Source organism: Halichoeres trimaculatus, unplaced genomic scaffold (assembly GCF_033239565.1).
Source record: "Halichoeres trimaculatus isolate MK-OKI-2021-1 unplaced genomic scaffold, fHalTri1.1 fHalTri1_scaffold_160, whole genome shotgun sequence".
Lineage (NCBI taxonomy): Eukaryota > Metazoa > Chordata > Actinopteri > Labriformes > Labridae > Halichoeres > Halichoeres trimaculatus.
In genome coordinates, this window is record NW_027437339.1 from 1 (window position 1) to 12086 (window position 12086).

General features: G+C 53.2%; 11 non-coding genes across 11 annotated transcripts; all 11 read right to left on the reverse strand.

The window, feature by feature from the left end:
- Positions 1-635: 635 nt before the first annotated feature.
- trnag-gcc (transfer RNA glycine (anticodon GCC)) lies at positions 636-706 on the reverse strand. Its single transcript has one exon. It is a non-coding gene; the product is annotated as a tRNA-Gly (tRNA).
- A 1063-nt stretch (positions 707-1769) lies between these two features.
- Positions 1770-1840, reverse strand: trnag-gcc (transfer RNA glycine (anticodon GCC)). Its single transcript has one exon. It is a non-coding gene; the product is annotated as a tRNA-Gly (tRNA).
- Positions 1841-2336: 496 nt separating this feature from the next.
- On the reverse strand, positions 2337-2407 carry trnag-gcc (transfer RNA glycine (anticodon GCC)). The gene has a single exon. It is a non-coding gene; the product is annotated as a tRNA-Gly (tRNA).
- Positions 2408-3470: 1063 nt separating this feature from the next.
- Positions 3471-3541, reverse strand: trnag-gcc (transfer RNA glycine (anticodon GCC)). The gene has a single exon. It is a non-coding gene; the product is annotated as a tRNA-Gly (tRNA).
- Positions 3542-4037: 496 nt separating this feature from the next.
- Positions 4038-4108, reverse strand: trnag-gcc (transfer RNA glycine (anticodon GCC)). Its single transcript has one exon. It is a non-coding gene; the product is annotated as a tRNA-Gly (tRNA).
- Positions 4109-4604: 496 nt separating this feature from the next.
- trnag-gcc (transfer RNA glycine (anticodon GCC)) lies at positions 4605-4675 on the reverse strand. Its single transcript has one exon. It is a non-coding gene; the product is annotated as a tRNA-Gly (tRNA).
- A 1063-nt stretch (positions 4676-5738) lies between these two features.
- Positions 5739-5809, reverse strand: trnag-gcc (transfer RNA glycine (anticodon GCC)). The gene has a single exon. It is a non-coding gene; the product is annotated as a tRNA-Gly (tRNA).
- Positions 5810-6305: 496 nt separating this feature from the next.
- On the reverse strand, positions 6306-6376 carry trnag-gcc (transfer RNA glycine (anticodon GCC)). Its single transcript has one exon. It is a non-coding gene; the product is annotated as a tRNA-Gly (tRNA).
- Positions 6377-7439: 1063 nt separating this feature from the next.
- On the reverse strand, positions 7440-7510 carry trnag-gcc (transfer RNA glycine (anticodon GCC)). The gene has a single exon. It is a non-coding gene; the product is annotated as a tRNA-Gly (tRNA).
- A 496-nt stretch (positions 7511-8006) lies between these two features.
- On the reverse strand, positions 8007-8077 carry trnag-gcc (transfer RNA glycine (anticodon GCC)). Its single transcript has one exon. It is a non-coding gene; the product is annotated as a tRNA-Gly (tRNA).
- Positions 8078-8573: 496 nt separating this feature from the next.
- On the reverse strand, positions 8574-8644 carry trnag-gcc (transfer RNA glycine (anticodon GCC)). Its single transcript has one exon. It is a non-coding gene; the product is annotated as a tRNA-Gly (tRNA).
- Positions 8645-12086: the final 3442 nt, after the last annotated feature.

The window sequence follows — 12086 nt, forward strand, 5'->3', positions numbered from 1 at the left end:
AATAAAATGTTTCTGTAGGAATCCCACCCATGACAACATGCTATCATGGTAATTAATTAGTATGTAAAGCTTATATGGCCATCTCAAAACTTCAGATCCTTCAGTTCGTGCTTTCTCCTTTCTGTTGCTGTCATTATAGAAATGATGTGTTGTGTCCAATAAAATTATAAAGTTTTACGCCTGCTAGATAAACTTTTCCCATTAAAATTCATCTTCAGGTCAAAATCTGGTCAAACTCTAGAAAAATGTGCTGCAAATGTGGGCCTCCCGCATGGCATGCTTGCATTGGATGAAGCGTCTCCAAGCCACTCCCGTGGATTGTCCCCGAAATTTGCCAGACACTCTGGTGTGTCCCTTGCCCACTGGTGTGTGGGTTGAAATCCAGCTTGTGACAAAAATGCCTTCCGTGGAAGGCAGAGTTTTTCTTGGGGTCTAACTCTAGAAAAATGGGGCAAAGATGTATATTGCGAGACTGGAGATGGTTACGCATCATGACCTGTGTGTGTTGTACTTTGCACGCCTGTTTGTGCCTTGGGTAGAGCAGAGAGCAGCGGGCAGCTGACCTGATGTTGCACAGCTGGCTTCATTCTATGTGCACAGATTGTGGCACAGGAGAGCAGGATTAAAACTCTGTGTGCATTGGCCGGGAATCGAACCCGGGCCTCCCGCGTGGCAGGCGAGAATTCTACCACTGAACCACCAATGCTGCCTTCCTGCAGCAAGCCTGGGCCAACGCAGCTGCATGTCACCACCGTGAGGCTCAGCATGCCTTCCGTGAAAGGGGGAGTGTCTTCAGGTCAAACTCTAGAAAAATGTGCTGCAAATGTGGGCCTCCCGCATGGCATGCTTGCATTGGATGAAGTGTCTCCAAGCCACTCCCGTGGATTGTCCCCTAAATTTGCCAGACACTCTGGTGTGTCCCTTGCCCACTGGTGTGCTGGTTGAAATCCAGCTTGTGACTAAAATGCCTTCCGTGGAAGGGGGAGTTTTTCTTGGGGTCTAACTCTAGAAAAATGGGGCAAAGATGTATATTGCGAGACTGGAGATGGTTACGCATCATGACCTGTGTGTGTTGTACTTTGCACGCCTGTTTGTGCCTTGGGTAGAGCAGAGAGCAGCGGGCAGCTGACCTGATGTTGCACAGCTGGCTTCATTCTATGTGCACAGATTGTGGCACAGGAGAGCAGGATTAAAACTCTGAGTGCATTGGCCGGAAATCGAACCCGGGCCACCCGCGTGGCAGGCGAGAATTCTACCACTGAACCACCAATGCGGCCTTCCTGCAGCAAGCCTGGGCCAACGCAGCTACGTGTCACCACCGTGAGGCTCAGCATGCCTTCCGTGAAAGGGGGAGTGTCTTCAGGTCAATTTCTAGAAAAATGTGCTGCAAATGTGGGCCTCCCGCATGGCATGCTTGCATTGGATGAAGTGTCTCCAAGCCACTCCCGTGGATTGTCCCCGAAATTTGCCAGACACTCTGGTGTGTCCCTTGCCCACTGGTGTGTGGGTTGAAATCCAGCTTGTGACAAAAGTGCCTTCCGTGGAAGGCAGAGTTTTTCTTGGGGTCTCACTCTAGAAAAATGGGGCAAAGATGTATATTGCGAGACTGGAGATGGTTACGCATCATGACCTGTGTGTGTTGTACTTTGCACGCCTGTTTGTGCCTTGGGTAGAGCAGAGAGCAGCGGGCAGCTGACCTGATGTTGCACAGCTGGCTTCATTCTATGTGCACAGATTGTGGCACAGGAGAGCAGGATTAAAACTCTGTGTGCATTGGCCGGGAATCGAACCCGGGCCTCCCGCGTGGCAGGCGAGAATTCTACCACTGAACCACCAATGCTGCCTTCCTGCAGCAAGCCTGGGCCAACGCAGCTGCATGTCACCACCGTGAGGCTCAGCATGCCTTCCGTGAAAGGGGGAGTGTCTTCAGGTCAAACTCTAGAAAAATGTGCTGCAAATGTGGGCCTCCCGCATGGCATGCTTGCATTGGATGAAGTGTCTCCAAGCCACTCCCGTGGATTGTCCCCGAAATTTGCCAGACACTCTGGTGTGTCCCTTGCCCACTGGTGTGCTGGTTGAAATCCAGCTTGTGACTAAAATGCCTTCCGTGGAAGGGGGAGTTTTTCTTGGGGTCTAACTCTAGAAAAATGGGGCAAAGATGTATATTGCCAGGCTGGAGATGGTTACGCATCATGACCTGTGTGTGTTGTACTTTGCACGCCTGTTTGTGCCTTGGGTAGAGCAGAGAGCAGCGGGCAGCTGACCTGATGTTGCACAGCTGGCTTCATTCTATGTGCACAGATTGTGGCACAGGAGAGCAGGATTAAAACTCTGTGTGCATTGGCCGGGAATCGAACCCGGGCCTCCCGCGTGGCAGGCGAGAATTCTACCACTGAACCACCAATGCAGCCTTCCTGCAGCAAGCCTGGGCCAACGCAGCTGCATGTCACCACCGTGAGGCTCAGCATGCCTTCCGTGAGAGGGGGAGTGTCTTCAGGTCAAACTCTAGAAAAATGTGCTGCAAATGTGGGCCTCCCGCATGGCATGCTTGCATTGGATGAAGCGTCTCCAAGCCACTCCCGTGGATTGTCCCCGAAATTTGCCAGACACTCTGGTGTGTCCCTTGCCCACTGGTGTGTGGGTTGAAATCCAGCTTGTGACAAAAATGCCTTCCGTGGAAGGCAGAGTTTTTCTTGGGGTCTAACTCTAGAAAAATGGGGCAAAGATGTATATTGGGAGGCTGGAGATGGTTACGCATCATGACCTGTGTGTGTTGTACTTTGCACGCCTGTTTGTGCCTTGGGTAGAGCAGAGAGCAGTGGGCAGCTGACCTGATGTTGCACAGCTGGCTTCATTCTATGTGCACAGATTGTGGCACAGGAGAGCAGGATTAAAACTCTGAGTGCATTGGCCGGAAATCGAACCCGGGCCACCCGCGTGGCAGGCGAGAATTCTACCACTGAACCACCAATGCGGCCTTCCTGCAGCAAGCCTGGGCCAACGCAGCTACGTGTCACCACCGTGAGGCTCAGCATGCCTTCCGTGAAAGGGGGAGTGTCTTCAGGTCAAACTCTAGAAAAATGTGCTGCAAATGTGGGCCTTCCGCATGGCATGCTTGCATTGGATGAAGTGTCTCCAAGCCACTCCCGTGGATTGTCCCCGAAATTTGCCAGACACTCTGGTGTGTCCCTTGCCCACTGGTGTGTGGGTTGAAATCCAGCTTGTGACAAAAATGCCTTCCGTGGAAGGGGGAGTTTTTCTTGGGGTCTCACTCTAGAAAAATGGGGCAAAGATGTATATTGCGAGGCTGGAGATGGTTACGCATCATGACCTGTGTGTGTTGTACTTTGCACGCCTGTTTGTGCCTTGGGTAGAGCAGAGAGCAGCGGGCAGCTGACCTGATGTTGCACAGCTGGCTTCATTCTATGTGCACAGATTGTGGCACAGGAGAGCAGGATTAAAACTCTGTGTGCATTGGCCGGGAATCGAACCCGGGCCTCCCGCGTGGCAGGCGAGAATTCTACCACTGAACCACCAATGCGGCCTTCCTGCAGCAAGCCTGGGCCAACGCAGCTACGTGTCACCACCGTGAGGCTCAGCATGCCTTCCGTGAAAGGGGGAGTGTCTTCAGGTCAAACTCTAGAAAAATGTGCTGCAAATGTGGGCCTCCCGCATGGCATGCTTGCATTGGATGAAGTGTCTCCAAGCCACTCCCGTGGATTGTCCCCGAAATTTGCCAGACACTCTGGTGTGTCCCTTGCCCACTGGTGTGCTGGTTGAAATCCAGCTTGTGACAAAAATGCCTTCCGTGGAAGGGGGAGTTTTTCTTGGGGTCTAACTCTAGAAAAATGGGGCAAAGATGTATATTGCCAGGCTGGAGATGGTTACGCATCATGACCTGTGTGTGTTGTACTTTGCACGCCTGTTTGTGCCTTGGGTAGAGCAGAGAGCAGCGGGCAGCTGACCTGATGTTGCACAGCTGGCTTCATTCTATGTGCACAGATTGTGGCACAGGAGAGCAGGATTAAAACTCTGTGTGCATTGGCCGGGAATCGAACCCGGGCCTCCCGCGTGGCAGGCGAGAATTCTACCACTGAACCACCAATGCGGCCTTCCTGCAGCAAGCCTGGGCCAACGCAGCTGCATGTCACCACCGTGAGGCTCAGCATGCCTTCCGTGAAAGGGGGAGTGTCTTCAGGTCAAACTCTAGAAAAATGTGCTGCAAATGTGGGCCTCCCGCATGGCATGCTTGCATTGGATGAAGTGTCTCCAAGCCACTCCCGTGGATTGTCCCCGGAATTTGCCAGACACTCTGGTGTGTCCCTTGCCCACTGGTGTGCTGGTTGAAATCCAGCTTGTGACAAAAATGCCTTCCGTGGAAGGGGGAGTTTTTCTTGGGGTCTAACTCTAGAAAAATGGGGCAAAGATGTATATTGGGAGGCTGGAGATGGTTACGCATCATGACCTGTGTGTGTTGTACTTTGCACGCCTGTTTGTGCCTTGGGTAGAGCAGAGAGCAGCGGGAAGCTGACTTGATGTTGCACAGCTGGCTTCATTCTATGTGCACAGATTGTGGCACAGGAGAGCAGGATTAAAACTCTGTGTGCATTGGCCGGGAATCGAACCCGGGCCTCCCGCGTGGCAGGCGAGAATTCTACCACTGAACCACCAATGCGGCCTTCCTGCAGCAAGCCTGGGCCAACGCAGCTACGTGTCACCACCGTGAGGCTCAGCATGCCTTCCGTGAAAGGGGGAGTGTCTTCAGGTCAAACTCTAGAAAAATGTGCTGCAAATGTGGGCCTCCCGCATGGCATGCTTGCATTGGATGAAGTGTCTCCAAGCCACTCCCGTGGATTGTCCCCGAAATTTGCCAGACACTCTGGTGTGTCCCTTGCCCACTGGTGTGTGGGTTGAAATCCAGCTTGTGACAAAAATGCCTTCCGTGGAAGGGGGAGTTTTTCTTGGGGTCTAACTCTAGAAAAATGGGGCAAAGATGTATATTGCCAGGCTGGAGATGGTTACGCATCATGACCTGTGTGTGTTGTACTTTGCACGCCTGTTTGTGCCTTGGGTAGAGCAGAGAGCAGCGGGCAGCTGACCTGATGTTGCACAGCTGGCTTCATTCTATGTGCACAGATTGTGGCACAGGAGAGCAGGATTAAAACTCTGTGTGCATTGGCCGGGAATCGAACCCGGGCCCCCCGCGTGGCAGGCGAGAATTCTACCACTGAACCACCAATGCAGCCTTCCTGCAGCAAGCCTGGGCCAACGCAGCTGCATGTCACCACCGTGAGGCTCAGCATGCCTTCCGTGAAAGGGGGAGTGTCTTCAGGTCAAACTCTAGAAAAATGTGCTGCAAATGTGGGCCTCCCGCATGGCATGCTTGCATTGGATGAAGTGTCTCCAAGCCACTCCCGTGGATTGTCCCCGAAATTTGCCAGACACTCTGGTGTGTCCCTTGCCCACTGGTGTGCTGGTTGAAATCCAGCTTGTGACAAAAATGCCCTCCGTGGAAGGGGGAGTTTTTCTTGGGGTCTAACTCTAGAAAAATGGGGCAAAGATGTATATTGCCAGGCTGGAGATGGTTACGCATCATGACCTGTGTGTGTTGTACTTTGCACGCCTGTTTGTGCCTTGGGTAGAGCAGAGAGCAGCGGGCAGCTGACCTGATGTTGCACAGCTGGCTTCATTCTATGTGCACAGATTGTGGCACAGGAGAGCAGGATTAAAACTCTGTGTGCATTGGCCGGGAATCGAACCCGGGCCTCCCGCGTGGCAGGCGAGAATTCTACCACTGAACCACCAATGCGGCCTTCCTGCAGCAAGCCTGGGCCAACGCAGCTGCATGTCACCACCGTGAGGCTCAGCATGCCTTCCGTGAAAGGGGGAGTGTCTTCAGGTCAAACTCTAGAAAAATGTGCTGCAAATGTGGGCCTCCCGCATGGCATGCTTGCATTGGATGAAGTGTCTCCAAGCCACTCCCGTGGATTGTTCCCGAAATTTGCCAGACACTCTGGTGTGTCCCTTGCCCACTGGTGTGCTGGTTGAAATCCAGCTTGTGACTAAAATGCCTTCCGTGGAAGGGGGAGTTTTTCTTGGGGTCTAACTCTAGAAAAATGGGGCAAAGATGTATATTGCCAGGCTGGAGATGGTTACGCATCATGACCTGTGTGTGTTGTACTTTGCACGCCTGTTTGTGCCTTGGGTAGAGCAGAGAGCAGCGGGCAGCTGACCTGATGTTGCACAGCTGGCTTCATTCTATGTGCACAGATTGTGGCACAGGAGAGCAGGATTAAAACTCTGTGTGCATTGGCCGGGAATCGAACCCGGGCCTCCCGCGTGGCAGGCGAGAATTCTACCACTGAACCACCAATGCAGCCTTCCTGCAGCAAGCCTGGGCCAACGCAGCTGCATGTCACCACCGTGAGGCTCAGCATGCCTTCCGTGAGAGGGGGAGTGTCTTCAGGTCAAACTCTAGAAAAATGTGCTGCAAATGTGGGCCTCCCGCATGGCATGCTTGCATTGGATGAAGCGTCTCCAAGCCACTCCCGTGGATTGTCCCCGAAATTTGCCAGACACTCTGGTGTGTCCCTTGCCCACTGGTGTGTGGGTTGAAATCCAGCTTGTGACAAAAATGCCTTCCGTGGAAGGCAGAGTTTTTCTTGGGGTCTAACTCTAGAAAAATGGGGCAAAGATGTATATTGGGAGGCTGGAGATGGTTACGCATCATGACCTGTGTGTGTTGTACTTTGCACGCCTGTTTGTGCCTTGGGTAGAGCAGAGAGCAGTGGGCAGCTGACCTGATGTTGCACAGCTGGCTTCATTCTATGTGCACAGATTGTGGCACAGGAGAGCAGGATTAAAACTCTGAGTCCATTGGCCGGAAATCGAACCCGGGCCACCCGCGTGGCAGGCGAGAATTCTACCACTGAACCACCAATGCGGCCTTCCTGCAGCAAGCCTGGGCCAACGCAGCTACGTGTCACCACCGTGAGGCTCAGCATGCCTTCCGTGAAAGGGGGAGTGTCTTCAGGTCAAACTCTAGAAAAATGTGCTGCAAATGTGGGCCTCCCGCATGGCATGCTTGCATTGGATGAAGTGTCTCCAAGCCACTCCCGTGGATTGTCCCCGAAATTTGCCAGACACTCTGGTGTGTCCCTTGCCCACTGGTGTGTGGGTTGAAATCCAGCTTGTGACAAAAATGCCTTCCGTGGAAGGGGGAGTTTTTCTTGGGGTCTAACTCTAGAAAAATGGGGCAAAGATGTATATTGCCAGGCTGGAGATGGTTACGCATCATGACCTGTGTGTGTTGTACTTTGCACGCCTGTTTGTGCCTTGGGTAGAGCAGAGAGCAGCGGGCAGCTGACCTGATGTTGCACAGCTGGCTTCATTCTATGTGCACAGATTGTGGCACAGGAGAGCAGGATTAAAACTCTGTGTGCATTGGCCGGGAATCGAACCCGGGCCTCCCGCGTGGCAGGCGAGAATTCTACCACTGAACCACCAATGCAGCCTTCCTGCAGCAAGCCTGGGCCAACGCAGCTGCATGTCACCACCGTGAGGCTCAGCATGCCTTCCGTGAAAGGGGGAGTGTCTTCAGGTCAAACTCTAGAAAAATGTGCTGCAAATGTGGGCCTCCCGCATGGCATGCTTGCATTGGATGAAGTGTCTCCAAGCCACTCCCGTGGATTGTCCCCGAAATTTGCCAGACACTCTGGTGTGTCCCTTGCCCACTGGTGTGCTGGTTGAAATCCAGCTTGTGACAAAAATGCCTTCCGTGGAAGGGGGAGTTTTTCTTGGGGTCTAACTCTAGAAAAATGGGGCAAAGATGTATATTGCCAGGCTGGAGATGGTTACGCATCATGACCTGTGTGTGTTGTACTTTGCACGCCTGTTTGTGCCTTGGGTAGAGCAGAGAGCAGCGGGCAGCTGACCTGATGTTGCACAGCTGGCTTCATTCTATGTGCACAGATTGTGGCACAGGAGAGCAGGATTAAAACTCTGTGTGCATTGGCCGGGAATCGAACCCGGGCCTCCCGCGTGGCAGGCGAGAATTCTACCACTGAACCACCAATGCGGCCTTCCTGCAGCAAGCCTGGGCCAACGCAGCTGCATGTCACCACCGTGAGGCTCAGCATGCCTTCCGTGAAAGGGGGAGTGTCTTCAGGTCAAACTCTAGAAAAATGTGCTGCAAATGTGGGCCTCCCGCATGGCATGCTTGCATTGGATGAAGTGTCTCCAAGCCACTCCCGTGGATTGTCCCCGAAATTTGCCAGACACTCTGGTGTGTCCCTTGCCCACTGGTGTGCTGGTTGAAATCCAGCTTGTGACTAAAATGCCTTCCGTGGAAGGGGGAGTTTTTCTTGGGGTCTAACTCTAGAAAAATGGGGCAAAGATGTATATTGCCAGGCTGGAGATGGTTACGCATCATGACCTGTGTGTGTTGTACTTTGCACGCCTGTTTGTGCCTTGGGTAGAGCAGAGAGCAGCGGGCAGCTGACCTGATGTTGCACAGCTGGCTTCATTCTATGTGCACAGATTGTGGCACAGGAGAGCAGGATTAAAACTCTGTGTGCATTGGCCGGGAATCGAACCCGGGCCTCCCGCGTGGCAGGCGAGAATTCTACCACTGAACCACCAATGCAGCCTTCCTGCAGCAAGCCTGGGCCAACGCAGCTGCATGTCACCACCGTGAGGCTCAGCATGCCTTCCGTGAGAGGGGGAGTGTCTTCAGGTCAAACTCTAGAAAAATGTGCTGCAAATGTGGGCCTCCCGCATGGCATGCTTGCATTGGATGAAGCGTCTCCAAGCCACTCCCGTGGATTGTCCCCGAAATTTGCCAGACACTCTGGTGTGTCCCTTGCCCACTGGTGTGTGGGTTGAAATCCAGCTTGTGACAAAAATGCCTTCCGTGGAAGGGGGAGTTTTTCTTGGGGTCTAACTCTAGAAAAATGGGGCAAAGATGTATATTGGGAGGCTGGAGATGGTTACGCATCATGACCTGTGTGTGTTGTACTTTGCACGCCTGTTTGTGCCTTGGGTAGAGCAGAGAGCAGTGGGCAGCTGACCTGATGTTGCACAGCTGGCTTCATTCTATGTGCACAGATTGTGGCACAGGAGAGCAGGATTAAAACTCTGAGTCCATTGGCCGGAAATCGAACCCGGGCCTCCCGCGTGGCAGGCGAGAATTCTACCACTGAACCACCAATGCGGCCTTCCCGCAGCAAGCCTGGGCCAATGCAGCTGCATGTCATCACCGTGAGGCTCAGCATGCCTTTCGTGAAAGGGGGAGTGTCTTCAGGTCAAACTCTAGAAAAATGTGCTGCAAATGTGGGCCTCCCGCATGGCATGCTTGCATTGGATGAAGTGTCTCCAAGCCACTCCCGTGGATTGTCCCCGAAATTTGCCAGACACTCTGGTGTGTCCCTTGCCCACTGGTGTGCTGGTTGAAATCCAGCTTGTGACTAAAATGCCTTCCGTGGAAGGGGGAGTTTTTCTTGGGGTCTAACTCTAGAAAAATGGGGCAAAGATGTATATTGCCAGGCTGGAGATGGTTACGCATCATGACCTGTGTGTGTTGTACTTTGCACGCCTGTTTGTGCCTTGGGTAGAGCAGAGAGCAGCGGGCAGCTGACCTGATGTTGCACAGCTGGCTTCATTCTATGTGCACAGATTGTGGCACAGGAGAGCAGGATTAAAACTCTGTGTGCATTGGCCGGGAATCGAACCCGGGCCTCCCGCGTGGCAGGCGAGAATTCTACCACTGAACCACCAATGCAGCCTTCCTGCAGCAAGCCTGGGCCAACGCAGCTGCATGTCACCACCGTGAGGCTCAGCATGCCTTCCGTGAGAGGGGGAGTGTCTTCAGGTCAAACTCTAGAAAAATGTGCTGCAAATGTGGGCCTCCCGCATGGCATGCTTGCATTGGATGAAGCGTCTCCAAGCCACTCCCGTGGATTGTCCCCGAAATTTGCCAGACACTCTGGTGTGTCCCTTGCCCACTGGTGTGTGGGTTGAAATCCAGCTTGTGACAAAAATGCCTTCCGTGGAAGGCAGAGTTTTTCTTGGGGTCTAACTCTAGAAAAATGGGGCAAAGATGTATATTGGGAGGCTGGAGATGGTTACGCATCATGACCTGTGTGTGTTGTACTTTGCACGCCTGTTTGTGCCTTGGGTAGAGCAGAGAGCAGTGGGCAGCTGACCTGATGTTGCACAGCTGGCTTCATTCTATGTGCACAGATTGTGGCACAGGAGAGCAGGATTAAAACTCTGAGTCCATTGGCCGGAAATCGAACCCGGGCCTCCCGCGTGGCAGGCGAGAATTCTACCACTGAACCACCAATGCGGCCTTCCCGCAGCAAGCCTGGGCCAATGCAGCTGCATGTCATCACCGTGAGGCTCAGCATGCCTTTCGTGAAAGGGGGAGTGTCTTCAGGTCAAACTCTAGAAAAATGTGCTGCAAATGTGGGCCTCCCGCATGGCATGCTTGCATTGGATGAAGCGTCTCCAAGCCACTCCCGTGGATTGTCCCCGAAATTTGCCAGACACTCTGGTGTGTCCCTTGCCCACTGGTGTGTGGGTTGAAATCCAGCTTGTGACAAAAATGCCTTCCGTGGAAGGGGGAGTTTTTCTTGGGGTCTAACTCTAGAAAAATGGGGCAAAGATGTATATTGGGAGGCTGGAGATGGTTACGCATCATGACCTGTGTGTGTTGTACTTTGCACGCCTGTTTGTGCCTTGGGTAGAGCAGAGAGCAGTGGGCAGCTGACCTGATGTTGCACAGCTGGCTTCATTCTATGTGCACAGATTGTGGCACAGGAGAGCAGGATTAAAACTCTGAGTCCATTGGCCGGAAATCGAACCCGGGCCTCCCGCGTGGCAGGCGAGAATTCTACCACTGAACCACCAATGCGGCCTTCCCGCAGCAAGCCTGGGCCAATGCAGCTGCATGTCATCACCGTGAGGCTCAGCATGCCTTTCGTGAAAGGGGGAGTGTCTTCAGGTCAAACTCTAGAAAAATGTGCTGCAAATGTGGGCCTCCCGCATGGCATGCTTGCATTGGATGAAGTGTCTCCAAGCCACTCCCGTGGATTGTCCCCGAAATTTGCCAGACACTCTGGTGTGTCCCTTGCCCACTGGTGTGCTGGTTGAAATCCAGCTTGTGACTAAAATGCCTTCCGTGGAAGGGGGAGTTTTTCTTGGGGTCTAACTCTAGAAAAATGGGGCAAAGATGTATATTGCCAGGCTGGAGATGGTTACGCATCATGACCTGTGTGTGTTGTACTTTGCACGCCTGTTTGTGCCTTGGGTAGAGCAGAGAGCAGCGGGCAGCTGACCTGATGTTGCACAGCTGGCTTCATTCTATGTGCACAGATTGTGGCACAGGAGAGCAGGATTAAAACTCTGTGTGCATTGGCCGGGAATCGAACCCGGGCCTCCCGCGTGGCAGGCGAGAATTCTACCACTGAACCACCAATGCAGCCTTCCTGCAGCAAGCCTGGGCCAACGCAGCTGCATGTCACCACCGTGAGGCTCAGCATGCCTTCCGTGAGAGGGGGAGTGTCTTCAGGTCAAACTCTAGAAAAATGTGCTGCAAATGTGGGCCTCCCGCATGGCATGCTTGCATTGGATGAAGCGTCTCCAAGCCACTCCCGTGGATTGTCCCCGAAATTTGCCAGACACTCTGGTGTGTCCCTTGCCCACTGGTGTGTGGGTTGAAATCCAGCTTGTGACAAAAATGCCTTCCGTGGAAGGCAGAGTTTTTCTTGGGGTCTAACTCTAGAAAAATGGGGCAAAGATGTATATTGCCAGGCTGGAGATGGTTACGCATCATGACCTGTGTGTGTTGTACTTTGCACGCCTGTTTGTGCCTTGGGTAGAGCAGAGAGCAGCGGGCAGCTGACCTGATGTTGCACAGCTGGCTTCATTCTATGTGCACAGATTGTGGCACAGGAGAGCAGGATTAAAACTCTGTGTGCATTGGCCGGGAATCGAACCCGGGCCTCCCGCGTGGCAGGCGAGAATTCTACCACTGAACCACCAATGCGGCCTTCCTGCAGCAAGCCTGGGCCAACGCAGCTGCATGT